Source organism: Ostrinia furnacalis, unplaced genomic scaffold, assembly GCF_004193835.3.
Source record: "Ostrinia furnacalis isolate ACB-3 unplaced genomic scaffold, ASM419383v2 OfSCF0710, whole genome shotgun sequence".
NCBI classification, from domain to species: Eukaryota; Metazoa; Arthropoda; class Insecta; order Lepidoptera; family Crambidae; genus Ostrinia; species Ostrinia furnacalis.
Window position 1 is genome coordinate 311,769 of NW_021130949.1, and position 17,187 is coordinate 328,955.

Below are 17,187 nucleotides of genomic sequence, written 5' to 3' on the forward strand. Positions count from 1 at the left end.
CCTCATTATTTGTGCTGTCAGAGTCACCTGCTCGGATGCACCTTTAGAACTACGCAACTATGGCCATGATTTATTCGTTTGCACATTAAACCTAGAGCTGTACAACGCACGTACAGCTTTTCACTTGCAGACAATATTGTTTCTCGAGTTACGTAAAACAAGCTTAGCAGAAACCGTCGTGGTTCTCGGGAGTCCGTCGTAAATTTGATCTCCGACACGAGTGACACGACACATGATCACCAGCTTGCGATGGCTACTTCGATACTATGAATTTCTAACGAATTTAACTCAAAAAATTGTCAAGTGTGAATGTGATTAATATGCGAAGAAAGTAATTTAGCATCTTTTTGAATAATTAATCACCTCGGTATAAGTCTCTTGGCAGTCTTAATTCATGTTTTTCAAGTTTGACAAGTACAATCCAAGGTGTCTGTACACTTACGTGTAAAATATTAGTGCTTTTAATTAAAATATTCTCTGCTTTTGTTCCCAAGGACGACAGAGATATTATCATCTCGAAGCATTAAGAAACAATTTGAACATTAACGAGCAAGGTTAACGTTTGACTCCATGTAATGCCAAGTTAACGCCGACTCAGTATTGAACAAATTAGGCTTCATATTTCATCATTAAAGTCTCCAAATTAATATGCCAGACGTAGGTAGGTAGATATCTTGATTTCGTCGATATTAAATTTAACTTTTCTGTAACACGCGAGTTAACGTCGATAGAATCGATCTTTGCCATGTAAGACTGGGCTTGAGTTTTCCAATAATGTCCGTTAAGTACCCTCGATTCGGAGATATGAGTTGTAGGCAAATAGAGCGATTTCCCTCAGTATGTCTTATAGGGGACGACTTCTCTTTCTATGATCTGAGGGGACGACCCACGACGCGAAGTTTAAACTCGTTATAGCCATAACGACCTGATTCATGATGATAATACATGTTACTAGTACACTGTACCTACAAAATGTAATAAGTCCAATTTCACCAATAAACGAGTTTTAAACAAACTTAGGTTTAGAACTGTGATATGAAAGAAAGAAAGAAAGAAAAAAGTACCTACATAAAGTTTGTGAAACTAGGTATTAATAAAATCACTTTCAGTCTCGTACAAAATTGTATTTACTCTTTCATACTCGTAATTTACTAGAGTGAGATGGAATAATAATATCAAAATGGCGCAGTGGAAAAACACCGTATATTGTAAGAGAATCGCATGAATTTATAATAATTTTCTTTCAAATTCAATCCGAGCCGAAAAGGGACTCGTCCCTACGTGTGTCACGCGAGTGAATCAAACTTCCCTTTACATTTTATCTTACTGCAAGGGCGGTCGGTTACGCCATTCGCCCTACTTGATTTAGTTTTGATGGCGGAAGGGGACCGCTCAAAGGCATAGCTCAAAAACAACAGTTTTGCTACCATATTTACGGGTGCAATTGTTTAGCTTACTAATAAGTTACTTATAACTTATCGTAATAAGTTTATAAATAAAATTATATCACGGTCTTCTTGTCTATTAGAACAACAGAAGGATCTTTGACTGCTTTATAAAATGCCAGAAAAATCAAAATGCTGAAATAAGATGTAATTTTAAAAACTCCTGTTCTATGAATCTTATTAGTGAGTGTCCAAAGATATTTGTGGTATTTTAATTATAACATAACCTAAAGTTGAACCAAGTTAATTACGACGATGCTTGTGAAAGCTAAAATTAATTGTCACTTCGTTTCGTTTTAAATAGCCACTTGTAATGCCATATTTTCAGCAACAATTTAGTTGGCTGTTTAGCTCGAGCTGTGACTTATACAAATGATTCAGATCGTGCAACGATTCAGGCGTTTGCAACAATGTACAGTTTATCGGCTCCCGGGGGTTTGTCAGATTTGATGCATCGGTTATGAGAGTAATGAAATGGATTTTAAGGGGCGGGTAAGTGGATTAGATGTTCGCAGATGTGATGAAGTAAGGTACCTACTTGTGGGTTTTTAAGTCATTGTAAGCGTTTGGACGTTTTTAATTCCAATTTCAACAAAATTTAATTAAATAATATTTTCGTTAGAGAGATGGTCTAAGAGTAAACTTTAAATAAGAATAATGCAGCAGTTTTGTTAAAAATATTTCAATACTGAAAAAATATTAAAATGGTTGTGTCGCTGATCTGGAACTTAGATATTTTCCATCAGGCGAGATGAAATAACAATAACGTTATTAAAAAAAATATACATTTCTTCTTCGGTACAATTACCTATCTCCTCAGTGTGTAAACTAAAATTTCTAATCAAAACGTTAATTTGAAGCTTCAAATGACATATAATATTATTGCGATGATCAAAACGTTCAATAAGGATTCTTGCCAAGAGCAATTAATAGCTGTAAGGCACGTTCACACTGCTTTTAAACCATTTCAAAATTACAAAATTCCTACCTAAAAGTTACTTATAAAGATTACTGAAAGCTTTTAAAATTATTTATAGTTAATAACGACTTTAAATTGCCGTGATAGCAGCAATTTTACTTGCACTAATGTTTTTGTTTGCGTAATTGGTAAATAAAAGATTACATTTTACGTTTACTTAGGTTTCAAACTTATTGCGTGATGTGTGCTACCATTTGAAATATGTATTTGCCAAGCGGTTTTCAAATTATGTCCAACGCATCGTGTAGCTAAAGGTGCAGTTAGATGAATATCGTTGATGCATTTAAAAAGAAAAAGAAGACAAGTCTTGTGGATTTAAATTGACTGTCTCTAGCAATACTTGACTTGCAGTCTCTCTCAATCTTCAAACGTAAACGGTCGCCAAATGGTTTTATTGTTTGTCGAGTCAAACGTGTGCCATGATTTAAAAACATATCTTCTCACTCGTCATTAGCATGACGTGGATATGCGGCCATNGTATCACTTGGATATGATTTCTATTAGAAAGTGTTGTGAGTGTGACGCTTGAAAGGAAGGAAGTCAACTTTACCTAACCAACTGCGTATTTCTATACTGTGTAGCTGGAAATTGTGGCGGGAGCTCTTTGACGCGCTGTTTTCGGCGAAGAATTGCGCGCGCAGATTTTGACAGCGCGAAATACCTACTTTAGAAGAAATACCAAGCCTTAATAGCTGTAAGGCACGTTCACACTGCTTTTAAACCATTTCAAAACCATTTCAAAATTACGAAATTCCTAAAAGTTACTTATAAAGATTACTGAAAGCTTTTAAAATTATTTATAGTTAATAACGACTTTAAATTGCCGTGATAGCAGCAATTTTACTAGCACTAATGTTTTTGTTTGCGTATTTGGTAAACAAAAGGTTTCATCTTACGTTTAGGTTTCAAACTTATTGCGTGATGCGTGCTACCATTTGAAATATTTGCCTAGCGGTTTTCAAATTATGTCCTGCGCATCGTGTAGCTAAAGGTGCAGCTAGATGAATATCGTTGATGTATTAATATTATTTAATAAGAAAAAGAAGACAAGTCTTAAGGATTAAAATTGACTCTCTCTGGCAATACTTGACTTGCAGTCTCTCTCAATCTTCAAATGTAAACGGTCGCCAAATGGTTTTATTGTTTGTCGAGTCAAACGTGTGCCATGATTTAAAAACATATCTCCTCACTCGTCATTAACATGTGGATACGCGGCCATTACGGTAATATCCGAGTGTAATAAAGTGTAATGAACAGATAGTAGTAACTTTCATCCATTTTATAGTCAACCTTCTCAAGTAAATAAAGGCCAAACGTGACAATTCAAAAGTTTAGTCGAACTAATCCAATTTCCTGTCATCAATTGAAGTTATTCTAGTAGCTCCTACTCCATCATTGTGAACTAGCTCTAATGTCTAGTTCTAATCAAAGAGTCGTTAGCCGCGGGCTCCCAGTCGATTACCACTATTTCGGGGACACAATGGGGGGTACAGGCACTTCCTTGCGATAAGGAACGGATGGCAGAGGGCAGTAATCTACGATGGATACAGAATTTTGAGGGGAATTCCGTTTTGTTCGTCCNCTGTGCGTCCGAGAAGTGTCCTGTTTAAAAGTGTAGACAGAAAAGTAGGTTGAAAACAAAAGGTTAGAGGCTTGGGTCAGAGGATAATAGACTCTGAGCAAGTAATAGAATTGTAACTCATCAGTCCATGTTTTGGATAGAAAAGAACAAACAAATAAACGGATAATGTCATATCAATACATTATTTATTATACATTAATGATAGGTATAACATTTTCGTTCCATGAGCTTGTTTCTCTGTATATTATTTTATCTTTGGAAAAAGTATTTGGTGAATGTTATTTAGTCTTTACATTCCTCGTCTACTGACATATTTTTACAGTGGTCGTTCCACCAGTTGAGTAACATCAATTTGGTTAATTGCGGAGAATTGTGGTACATTTCCATGGAATTCAGCCGTGACTTTTCCAGGAGACCCCATACAATAGTTTCTCGGTAAACTTATCTCAATCAGCAAGATGAAAGTCGTACAGCAAGAGGGTTGCAATGGACAATTAATCTTCATTAAAGGTTTACGGACGCCATGCGGTTTTGCTATCCAGTCCGCAGTTTTGGTAGTCGTTCAACTATTTTAATGTCTTGTAATTTGATGTGCAAAGTTTAATACGTTCTCAATTTCTGTAAGAAATATATGTGGTAGTGATAGTAGGTATATGCTGATGTTATAATAAGAAAGAGAAGTCTAGTGCATCTGTTTAAGTAGAGCAATTTTTAAGGCCGCTGCTTCTGTTTAAAAATATTTTCGAGGGATACAACTCTCTCCTATTTTTTTTTAATATAGAACGTAAATATGTGTATTATGCAAATCACGCAGGTGAGGCGAAGACATACGAGTGTACCTGAGTGACCAAAAGATCTATTAATTCACCTAAAACCCATAACTATGTACGTCACTAAGCCATTATAGAGACTTATAATTCACGACAATATTTTGTCCGTTACTTGAATAAAAATATGCATAATTCCATTGTAATTTACACTCAATAGCGGGAAAAAATTTCGGCGAAAATTCAAGAGATCTGTAATGAATGTGAAATTAATGCAAAGTGGCCGCCCATAAATCTCTTGAGCTTTACGGCAATAAAACAAAAAATGTGAATTACCAGTTTGATAAAACAGAAACTTTGTTTGGCAAGTGTCTCTGGGGACAAGCGTAAACTCCATCGGCCCGAAGCCCAACTTCATATTCCAATTTCACCTTTTGTGTGTTACCTCATTTGCTGTTTGTTTCCGCGTGTTAAGGGCCCACTGTATGGCTTTCCAGAAATTTGATTTCACCGCAAGATGACGTGTGTATTTTAGGTGCATTTTATTCCGGTTTCTCAGAATGCGGGTGAATAAAATATGAACTACTTGTGTACTTTGTGCATTCAAAAGAATGTCGCTTTTAGGTTTAAATTTTTATGCTTCGTGCTTTTAGAGTTTTGTGTTCGTGTCAATTTGTAACTCCTACAATACATATTAATATTATGTAAATGGCAACAACCATAGACAGTTACGAAATTTTATTTTTATTGAGAGTTCCAAATACAGACGGCTCTTAACACAGTCCGAACTGTTATATTCCGATAACGCAAATAGCTTTTACCTATATCGATTCCTTGATAATATTGCTACGGACGAATCCTGTTACTAGGCATATTTTTAAACGTTTTAGCCACTCCAGTATATTTACATAAGTAGTATCTGGTAGATGTTTATCAGCTTTTTTGATTCCCTTCAATTCCGCTAAAGCAGTTCTCATTTGCTGGGTTGTTCTAAAATTATCAGCAAAATAAGGCTCGTCCATTCTAGCGGGCTGAATTCTTCGTTGGTTAATAGGAGCTCGACGGAAGAAATTGAAGGAATTACTTCCAATAAGGAGTTGCACATTATCTAACATTGGGGGGTAATTGAAATCAACGACTTGGAAGCCGGCCCTGGCGACGTGTCACGTGTAGGTACGAGTAGGCCGGTAATGACCGTCGCCACGTCCCCTCTTAAACCGTTTCCATAAAATTTTACGGTGGCTACATTTTGTAAAATAAAGTAATACCACCCCGCCCCGGCATTGCGGCCCGCCATTTCTGGGATATCACAGCGGATTCTTTAAGATCGGTAGTTTCTTAAGCTGAAAAAGACTGTTTATTTTTACTTACTTAATCTAATGCTTATAAATCGTTGTCTTTATCAAAATACTGGCGTGTATTCACTTCTTTTTGGAACATTAGGTTTTTTATTCAGTTTCAGTTGAGCCCAACGCTTTTATTTAAATGTACATATTTGTTGGCGCTTGTTTATAATAAGTACGTAGTATTCTAGGGCCATTTGCCCTGCCATAAACATGAATGGCGCCAAAACGTCTCTCTTATCTTGGACATTTCTCGGAGGGGCGGAAGCGGGGTTCTAAAGCAGTACCGTTCCTCAAGTGTGGTCCTAAAGGATCTCGAAATAAGGGCCCAAGAAATCCCTTTGAGAAAGTACCGCGTTCTTAGAGCAAATGGATTGTGAAGAAGAAACTCGCGACCGATTCAGATATTGATTTTTATTTAGCCGATATCACTTGGCCTCTAACGCGGGAAGCCTGATCGGAATCTCGGGTAATCTGTACGACATTATGGGATACAGTTCTCCGTCAGTCTTTACGGTATTAACATCACTCGTCCTAACTGCCGTCCTGATGCGGCAGTCCGTGGAAACAAAATCAATTTGTATTGACATCGATATCTAAGGACATCCTTAGATTTGATATTGAGAGCACAAAGCACGATAAAGCTATCATACAAAATTGAAATTCAATTTAATGACTTTGTAAAGGTACCGCAATAACACGAATGGCATTTCATATTTACTTATTGGTTTTACGTCAATTTCAATTTCAAAGAATACAAAGTTTATTTTATTTTTTCTGATAGGCAGAAAATAATAGCTCGCCGTTGAACTTGACAAGTTTATAAATGTATTTGTAAATGAATCTGTTAAAATTCTGTAATGACCACAATTATTTACTGATTTTTCGTATTCCATCAATACTATGTCGAGACACGACACCAAAGAAACTAACTTCATGGATCTACTCTCACTCACTGCACTTACAAGTAATCTCAATACACGAGAGGATATCCAAATGCTAATGTGCAGGAGTAATGGATCCGCAGGAGAACCAAAGTAACCGACATAGCTCGCAGAATTGCTAAAATCAAGTGGCAGTGGGCGGAGCACATAGCTCGTAGAGTCGATGGCCGTTGGGGCGGAAAAGTTCTCGAGTGGCGACCACGGGTTGGAAGACGTAGCGTGGGCAGGCCTCCTACTAGGTGGACCGACGATCTGGTAAAGGTCGCGGGGAGACCCTGGAGGCGGGCAGCGCAGGACCGTGCATTGTGGAAAACCTTGGAGGAGGCCTTTGTCCAGCAGTGGACGTCATTTGGCTGAAACGAACGAACGAATGTGTATTGCAATCAGATTCAGACGGATCATAACTTGTGACATTCCAAAGCTCAAACTCCCATTCGCATAAGCTTGTGTCTCAGTTTTAAATTCGGATTAATTTGAGACCGAGTCAAAGTTGCGCTTATCAGGGCCATGCTCTTATGCTACATATTCATATTATTCATGGGCATAACTCAATGCGGGTGAGTCTCAGAATTCGTCACTTGTGGAAGTTTCCCTCTCATGAATATTAAACGGGTAATGCAGTTATACACGGGGATGCTAATGCGGTATTTAATTACCTATGTTGCTAATAATTTGAGCCGGGTAACACTTACGAGAGATGTTGTTGATTCGATTATTTACTCAGAGAGAGACGTATTCATTTTGCTGTGAAGATCTTTTGATTACGCCATTATTTACAAAAATCAAAGTGTAATATTAATTTTCAATATCGGCCGATTGGTGTAGTGGTTCAGAACGGACTACTATGCCGAGAGGTCCCGGGTTCGATTCCCGGCCGGGCAGAAATTGAAATGATGAATTTTAATTTCTGTGACGGGTCTGGGTGTTACTATGTATAATATGTATGTATTTAAAAAAAAAGTATATACTTAAGTAGTATATCCGTTAAGCTAGCACGCATAACACAAGCATATTAATTGCTTACTTTGGGGCTAGATGGCGCTGTGTGAGATTGTCCAAAGATATTTATATTCTCGTAATATAACAATATTGTAGTGGTATTTCGAAGTGTAAACCTAAAGGAAAAATAGAGCTATCGCAAAGAAAAAAAAAACTACTTAAGCATGTTTATATCTGTTGTCTAGTACCCATAGTACAAGCTTTGCTTAGTTTGGGACTAGAAGCGTAGTTTGAAATGTTCAAGGATATTTATTTAATTTATATTAACTATTCATAGTATCCGAAAGTAATCCCCAAAATTATATTATAGGTAAAACGGCGAGACAACGAAAAATTAATTCTACATGAAGCTTAGTCGAAATAATTAAGCGTATTTACTAAGCAGATACAGTAAAAAAAACAGAAAATAATCGCCTAAAGCCCAGACGCAACAAATGAGATAATCTTGTTTTTCTAACTTATTTAGTCTGTGTAATTTTGTTTACTAAACTGGCGGATATAGGTGTAAAATTACGGAATGGGATGAGATTGTTTGTGAACAAACAACGAGTGCCCGCTTATTAGAAGGGCCCAGTGTAATAAAAACATCCGCCTCATTACAGCCAAATTTGAACGTGAAACGATTCGCTTGTGTCGACAATATTATACTACGACTTTATACAACGCGCAATTTAGCCCCAAGATAAGCTAGAATATTTTGAGTCAAGCTAAAAATACACTATTGTTTACAAAGCAAATGTATTCCACGTAAAAGTTACAAAGTAACAATCCTTTTTCTTCTAATTAAGTTGTTTACTCTGAAATTGTCTATGTTATTCATAGTCAGATTCCAAAACAAAGCATGAATTTTATGTTAAATTTAATTAAGCTCGTTAATATGAATTCAGACTTCAGCTTTGGTTACTAAAATAAAACAAAACACTAAAACAAGTTAATGAAATATTAATTAGCGCACAAGCCCAGTGTTTACAAAACCTAATATTCGGAAACTCGCCGACTGTTCTTACAATCAGTATGTAAAATTCAACGGCACTTCGAGCTAGTTATAACGTATAACGAAAATTTGTTCTCTACGGTGGGGCTTATAAATATTAATATTTCCTATCTCAGCTGTTAATTACCCAGACAACTGCGGATGAGCCCGCCCTGTATTCATTAGTGAACCTAATTAGAAGATCCGTACGAGTTGAGACAAGTCTTTGTCAAGCCTTATTGAACACAATATCGTGTTCCTTTCACGGGTGAGTCGGGCAATAAACTTTTTCCCGTTCTTTTATGACATCGTCGTATTTACCATTTACATGTTAACTGCTTCCTTATTGGTTGTGTATTAAATAAAGAGATAAATGTAAAATTTACTTTCGGGCCTAGTCTGGTTACTACATAAATTTTACTGACTGGAATAGGTACGATTTTGTAGAGTCTAAAGTTTTCCAAATATTTTGTCACGGGTGAAAATTACGCTTTGCTTTTTCTGTGTATTGAAAGTAAACATGTAGAAAATACCGACTTTTTTACATGCTTCTGATACTTACTAGCAGAGCAGAAAACTGCTTCATTTCTGCTGTCTAATCACTTCCACGTGCAAATTGTAATCTACCTTCCCGTAATAGCTTTCACTCAATGAAATATTCATTAAAGTTAACGGCACACCGATCGCACCATTTTACAGACATAATACATCTATTTTCCTAATGCCCTCACCCTATTATCAGCAGAATTGATTACGAAATTAGGGACGCAAGATGTTTGTTACTCAACCCTCGCCTTTATCAGATCGTGAGAAATTTTCCATTCAATAAGTCATGGCCTTACTTAGGGTCGACACGCAACATATTCAACTGGAGTAATCTGCCATTAGAGCAAAAAGCTCCTCCGTTATCTGCGACATCTGGCCATGTTTATATTTTGAGGGGCTCCGACAACCTCTATAACGACTGCCCGCTTATCGTCGTCTGCATGTCTAGGTAATCTCCTGATGACACCTCCCGCGCAAAACTCCACCCTATTATCTAAGCAGGAAAATCTACAGTGACACACTGGCGCTCACTTTTTGTACAAATACCTGAGCTGATCCCTGCGAACGTCGTTCCGATATTAAATCTAAAACACCGGAGCTATGGCACGTTTTCCCCTGCCGGCACGGTTGCCGCTTCCTGTTCTTACAATAAGGATTTAATGCAAATGTAGTAAGACTTATTTTCTTTTAAGCCACACATAGTTTCCATGTAAATACAGGCATGTCAAACATGCTGGCCGAGTGCTACCTTTATTCAGGTATCGTACCTTTTCAAGAATAGGTCATGTGAGTGTCCGTGATGTTGACACGTGCTCGTCGGGAATGTTAAGACTGTAACGTCGTATAAAGACTTTTTGTATATTTTACGTAACGACACTTTTATTTCGACTTTACTGCGCCTTAGACTATGGATCGGAGGATATTGCGGTGGAGTCGTATTCGTGGCCTTAACCACAATCCAGCATAAAACGTCTAAAAACTTTTTACTCTTACTTCATTCGTGTACCTACTAGGTGTATTTTTGTAACTACTTAATAAGTGGAAAACGAAATTATGTAAGTTTTCACGTAGCCGCGCTATTGTAACGACCAATACCTACTTGAAAGCTATTAACATTTAAGTATCTTAAAAACACTATTAAAATGGCAGCGCTATTAATCAAATACTGTGTTAACAAGAAACTTCGGGCATTTATTTCCCAAGTTCATAAAACAATTCTCAAGTTGCGATTAAAACTGATCCGTCGATAGCCCTTAATTGATTTAAGGTGAGGGGTTCGTTTCCGATGTCGATCTATCGCCATTGCTCGCGATCCTGAGCCTTCGCTAAATAAACTCAGCTAAAACCTTTCTTTTTCCTCAAATCGAATAAAGGGAGACAGATTATGGACTTTAGAATGCTCTATTTGACATGTGCTGTTTCTTTTTGTTTAACAGAAAATATTTTGATCGTTAATTCAAACCTAAAAGAAATTTTTATAGAGAATTAAAGATTATGGAATGTAATGACTATTTTATAAATAAAATATTTTTTAAAGTCGAGGCCTCCTGAAACAAGCACATTAGGGTAGTCAGTGATCGGTCATTATTTGATTTTGTATCACCACAGTGTTTAGGATAAGGATTATTTTCCTCCTAAATTATTATATGGCCATTAAATTTTATTAATCTGTATGAAAAAACGTACGTATTGCGTTTATATCTTTTGCTTTTAAATGTATAATTTCCACTTGGGCTCGAATTTTCGTTCAGCGCCATAAAATGAGCTAGTTCAAGCACTTAATGCGTAACAAACGAAAGCTCGTTCCAAAGCAAAAAGAGCACATAAAGTTATCAAACATAAACCCCCTTTAACATCGCTAATAGAAAACTATAAACAGTTTATGGCGTGTGACGCAGACAAATTAACCGGCACGTGGCGTCTTCGGGGGTTGCGTTGGCGGGACTTCCCCGGTATAGGTAGGTCTCTATTTATCGCGACTTTTCTAGTGATGTGCTCCAAAATAGCTTTTCCATTTGGGGACAGTTAAAAATAGAAATATTTTTTGTACTTTTTAACAAATGCAATAAAATTGTATTTATGCTATTTTGATGTTTACGGCAGTCATTTATTACGATATATTCATAATGGATTCACTGAGCAGCAAGCACAACTCAAATAAAGGACCAACTGGATAATGTAAAGTCACTTTGAAGAGTTTGATTCATCAAGCTAAATACACATAATAATGTTATTGTTTAAAGCGAATAAATATTTTGGTACTTTCCCAACTCCTTAGAAAACTTTTTCACGTGTAGGTAATAATATAATTGTACGATGCGTAGGCGTAGGTGAAACAAAATAAGTAATGACTAAAAATAGTATTTTTCTCAACCTACATGAAATCGTANTAATCGTATAGTAATAAAATATTCAAAAAGACAACACAATTTAATGATTAAGTATGTACAAAAATACATAGAGACGAAAAATAAATTTACTTTTTCTACGTACTAGTAGTCAATAAAATTTATTGTAGGCTTTAAAATGTGTGTAAAAATGATTTTTAGTTTATGACACAATTGAAAATATACCTATTCGTTGGCACTGTTATGAGGTTCGCTTCAACTCTGAATAAGTTAATTTTTAAGCTTGCTAGAATCATAATAGGAGAACCAGAAGAATTCATCTACTAGAATTCAGAGAATTCTTCGACAGAAGGGTAAGAATGCAGGTGATCACCGCCCATCACTATTCCATCATGTTCTTCCCCTTATTTATTCCCGACTGGAGCTGCTTAATGGCGCCTTAAGCGGTAATGTGTGGCCATAAATTAGGCGATAATAAGTTCGGACAACAGCACCCTTAATGACCCTGCGGAGATATCGCTAGCTTCGACGTGTGTCGCAATTTGGAGGAGTGCTGGAATTGCTGATAGTTCGAGCACCCCAATGTTTGGATGTTAATGGTGAAAACTTGATTAAAAATTCACACTGAGCGCGCATTCGCTGACGGATCTAAGCAGCCGGCATCATTAGTGGTTGGTGCTGTAACTCGCGATGTAGAGGTATACTTATGGTATCTATAAATCTATCAACCATTAAAATAAACTCTATCCCCCTTATTAATAAAAGTTACACACTGTGGTTACATCCTAGTTGATTTCTGACTTAAATTGTCATTTACGATAGTATGGAAATGTCATTTCAATCCAGTGTTCATCCTAGGTGTAACTTTTTATTAATAAGGGGGTTATTGTAGAACAGCAGTTAAGATGTGTAAGCGCAGATGCTCCTAAATAACAAAGAAAAACAGATTTTGAGGTTTGAGTCATGTGCTAGTGATGATCGGTAGAATGGATGGCCCTCCGTATACCTACTCGCACTGCTAGATCTCCAGCTGCTGGACTAGCTATCTAGCTAATACCTAGTGCTTATTTCGTTAAAATTCAAACGTTTATTTCGAAACCCTGAATTCATTACACGTGAAATTTAATTACAAAAGGCTAACTAGCCGCGAATTGTTATAATCGATTTAGTGGAAACTTAATTTAGATTCCTAATTATAATTTAATTAATTTATTGAGAGATCGAATCGAGAATACTGAGAAGCGAGTAATATTATAAATAATCGGTAACAAGAAACCATGATAACAATTATTGGATAGACAATGATGTTGTAAAGTTCAAATGAAGTCGCTGAGTATAAACTATCGGAACGTTTTATGAAACTTGCATAAAATATGCAATATAGTTGTGTTATTGTGAGTTTGTGACCCGATATTTCTAAAGCTAGATATTAAAGCTATCTATCTTCTGGTTGGAAACCTGTGCACGTTTTGAACGTTATTCTCTGTCCTCATATAAAATTATTCTGATCTTATTTTCTTTGTGCATTATGTAGGTACCTTATGTTAAGTGTTGACGACCTATTTTATTTGACTTTTAAATTACACATTTTGAACAATTTGCTATATTGCAGAATACACTAAAAGCAAAAGCAACAATGCAGTCTTCGACAAATCTAATCATGCCGTCTAATCATAAATGATGATAGTCTTAAGAACTCAAAAGTTAGCAAATTACCACTTTATAGCACCGATCAATCTTTTTACAGCTTGTATAGCAATAAAAATACGAGGTTGCATTTACCAACTCAATTGACTCTATTAATATATAGGGAATTATTTTATTATGCGTTCTATGCTCATAAATAAAGTGTTGTAAATCAATTATGCCTTGTACTTATTGATTAAAGTTTAATGTCAACTACAGTCTAAGATTCCAATCCCAAAACATGGGTTATCGATTTCCTCAACTCATAGTTTATTCGAAAGTATTCATTGCACGCTAAATCAGACTTGGCGTACGTTCAAATGTGCTAAAATATGTATAACATCTAACTTCTTCCTGTTCACGATTGAAATCGCAGATAGAAGCTGGTGATTTAGTACTGAATTTCATGCTTTAAATTTAATGAACTAGATTGTTTATTAACCTTTAGAGATGCATAACGATTACCTGAACTATTTTGGTTATTTTGAAAGAAAATAAACTTGGTTATGAGTAATAAGATGTTAAATAAAATAAACTATTTTGTAGTGAGCTCTATACTTAGTTTATTAGTTGTAGGATAGGTAGGTAATAATCACTCAGTTCGCAAGTCACTTTTTTGTGAAGACATTTTTGCAACCAAACCAAATATTTTATCGCTTATGATATTCATTTAAGAAACAATTTGAAATCAATGAATTAACTTGGATTAGTTCTATTCAAACCTGCCAAGCTGGAATGAATTCTGACTTGTTGCTTTTATTTTTTGTTTTACCCAAGAATAGTCAGTCTAACTTTCATCATCAGTATCTCACAGGACAGAAGAACAGAAACAGGACAGTGAAATGTATGATTTATTTCAGGTTTTAAGAGTTATGTACATATAGGTACATCAGATTTTTCCATTTATGATGTGTGCGTCATGTAATGTGGCTGTGTTTCATTCCAAAAAATATTACTGTCATGTGACAGGTCCATAAAATATATGCATACTCTCAGTGGCGTAGATCTCCTTTTGAAAATATTTGCCGCCACCTCTCATCCATTTTGCACTGGAGGGAATTCAATCCTTAGCTTTGAACTTGAATTTTCTTTTGATTAATTTGGTCGAAGGTCCGATGACAGTTTAATTTACCCCCGGAACTAAGTATTCACTGCTCAAGCTATAAACTATGTAACTTCTGGCTATACTTTAGAAAAGTACCGTAACCAAATCCTATAAGTCAAATCAAGTACTCTTAATTTTCTTTTGGAGTAGGTATACACTCTACCTGGGAAGGAGAATCAAGGCTTCAAAGCCGAGAAAGTTTGCTATCTCTATCAATAGAACCAACATTCCAGCTCCCTAATTAGCAAAGTGTTTAGGATAACACCTACAATTGATCGGTAAGTAATTACCGGACAGGGAAACTTTAGGGTCGAACACCCGTGACTCCGACAAAACGGTCCGGCTAAGTAACTAATCTCAACAAAAACTGGAATTACTGCAGTCTATAGCCACAACATAAATAATGCAGTAAGCTCGTCTTTTGACAACTTTCATGTATTTTACTTAAGCTTCAACCAAAAGGTACCATCGTCGTTTGTGCCTAGGTACGTAAAAGTTATGAAATATTTTAAAAAAACATAATGCTTCTATCACACCAACGCGTACAGATCGCCATCACTGGCGCGATCATAGGCCAATGACAGGTCGCGCGACCCATGACAGTCCGCGCGACCTGTCATTGGCCTATGATCGCACCGTGATCGTGCCGGCGGCAATGGCAATCTGCACGCGCTGGTGTGATTGAAGCATTATGTTTTTTAAAAATACAATCGGCATCAAATAAATCGCACCTCCTGCGACAAGCACTTTTCAAACGTATGCATCCCCACTTCCCACCAACATTGGTAACATTTGAAAGCCTAGTTCTAAATTTCATTTCATTAAACGAAAGGTTTTTACCCCAAAAATGTGTATTTAGAAGGATTCAGAGTCACTTCTTCAAGAAATAGGTAGTTACGCTTGAGCCAATTTTATGGCTATAAAACTGTTAAATTGGGATTAATTGCTATCCATCTGTTAAAAAGGACACGTAAGATCATTATTTGGTTTTATAACCACAAAAATTGGTCTACTTGGTCCCATAGGTGAGCCCCAAGGGAGGCCTTTTTTCAAGTCACATTTATGGTACCTGTTAATTGTTTATAAAAAAATTAAATGTGTTTTTCGTTAAGTTTATTTATTGGGCTTTCAAATAACACCAATATTGTTGGGGTACCATGATTGTGTCAGAAGAAAATCTTTAAAGTTCGCGTCGCGGAAGGTGCGATTTATTTGATGTTGAGTATATTTCATAACTTTTACGTACCTACTTAGGCACAGAAGACGATGGTATCTTTGATAGTAAGAAGTGCGACCCTATAACGAAAATGCTTTTGATCGAATAGGATTTGTAAATGCTTTCCAAATAGAGTGCTAAGGCTGGAAGTAATGATATCTATTAGTCATAAGATTGAAGGGACATTTTTATACCTCTAGATTTGAATAATTTTGCAATATTTCGTGAGATTTTTCTTATAATATTTACTCTCTTTTTGCGGTTACAGAAACATTCTGTATAATAGTATAATCTAAACTTTAATGAAATTGAAGACTATTACATCTAATCTGCTTTCCATTTTATTCCATTCTAAATTAGTATGGAAAGAAGATGATTTTCATAATGCGCATTTTTAAATTCAAATCTTAGCTCAACTTAACTTCTTCATTCTCTAAAGTAGACCTTCTGATCCCTTTTATTTTGTACCTCTAGTCTATTATACAGGGTGACTGGAACTGAACCCGCCATNAAATGACCTCCTCTATACGCCTATTAGCTATGGCGGGTTCAGTTCCAGTCACCGTGTATACAGCGGTTCTGGTTCGTCCGCATCTGTTCAGCAGTGACGGCGTAATTAAACAGTAATTGTATGAATCTACTCCTAGGGGAATAAACAGGATTAATTTGTTACAGCTTTCAACATTTCAACCAGCGTATCCCTCCTACAAAATTATAATGTTAGACTTGTTTGTTATTCTATCCTAATTCTTTGCAATTAGTTCTATTAATAGATTCTCTACAACGTCCAGATTAGTTCAAAAGCTCAGCTACGAATGGATGTTGCCATATTAGAAATCTACAGGGATATCTCCCACAAAACCCAAATTGAAGGTCGATTTACAAATTGGATTTACGTAGAATGAAATTCGAATAATTCGTTTTGTATGTTATTTGATATCTATCAATTTGGCTTCGAAAGGATATTTCGAAGTAATAGACATTTGTGAAAAAATCTCCAACTAGAAATCGTTGCTATTTTATTGGCTCGTAACTTAGAACAAAATTATTACTTAGTCCAATATTCTGCTGTACTTGATACTGGACCTAATATTTAATGTTTTTGCAATTCGCATCACGTTCAGAGTTTATTACAATCGTATTATAAAAGGTTGTGCGTTTGTTAAAGATTTCATGAAGTTAATGCATAAATCATGTAGCGTTGGATATTGAATCAATAAAAGCTTTAGCACGAGTTGCAGAAAACGTAATTCT

The 17,187-nt window shown here is 36.1% G+C and overlaps 1 protein-coding gene across 1 annotated transcript in view; it reads right to left on the bottom strand.

Annotated features, from left to right (window-relative positions):
* Positions 1-17,187, bottom strand: part of LOC114349886 (lachesin) — an 80,604-nt gene that overhangs the window by 60,870 nt on the left and 2,547 nt on the right. The window lies entirely within an intron of this gene.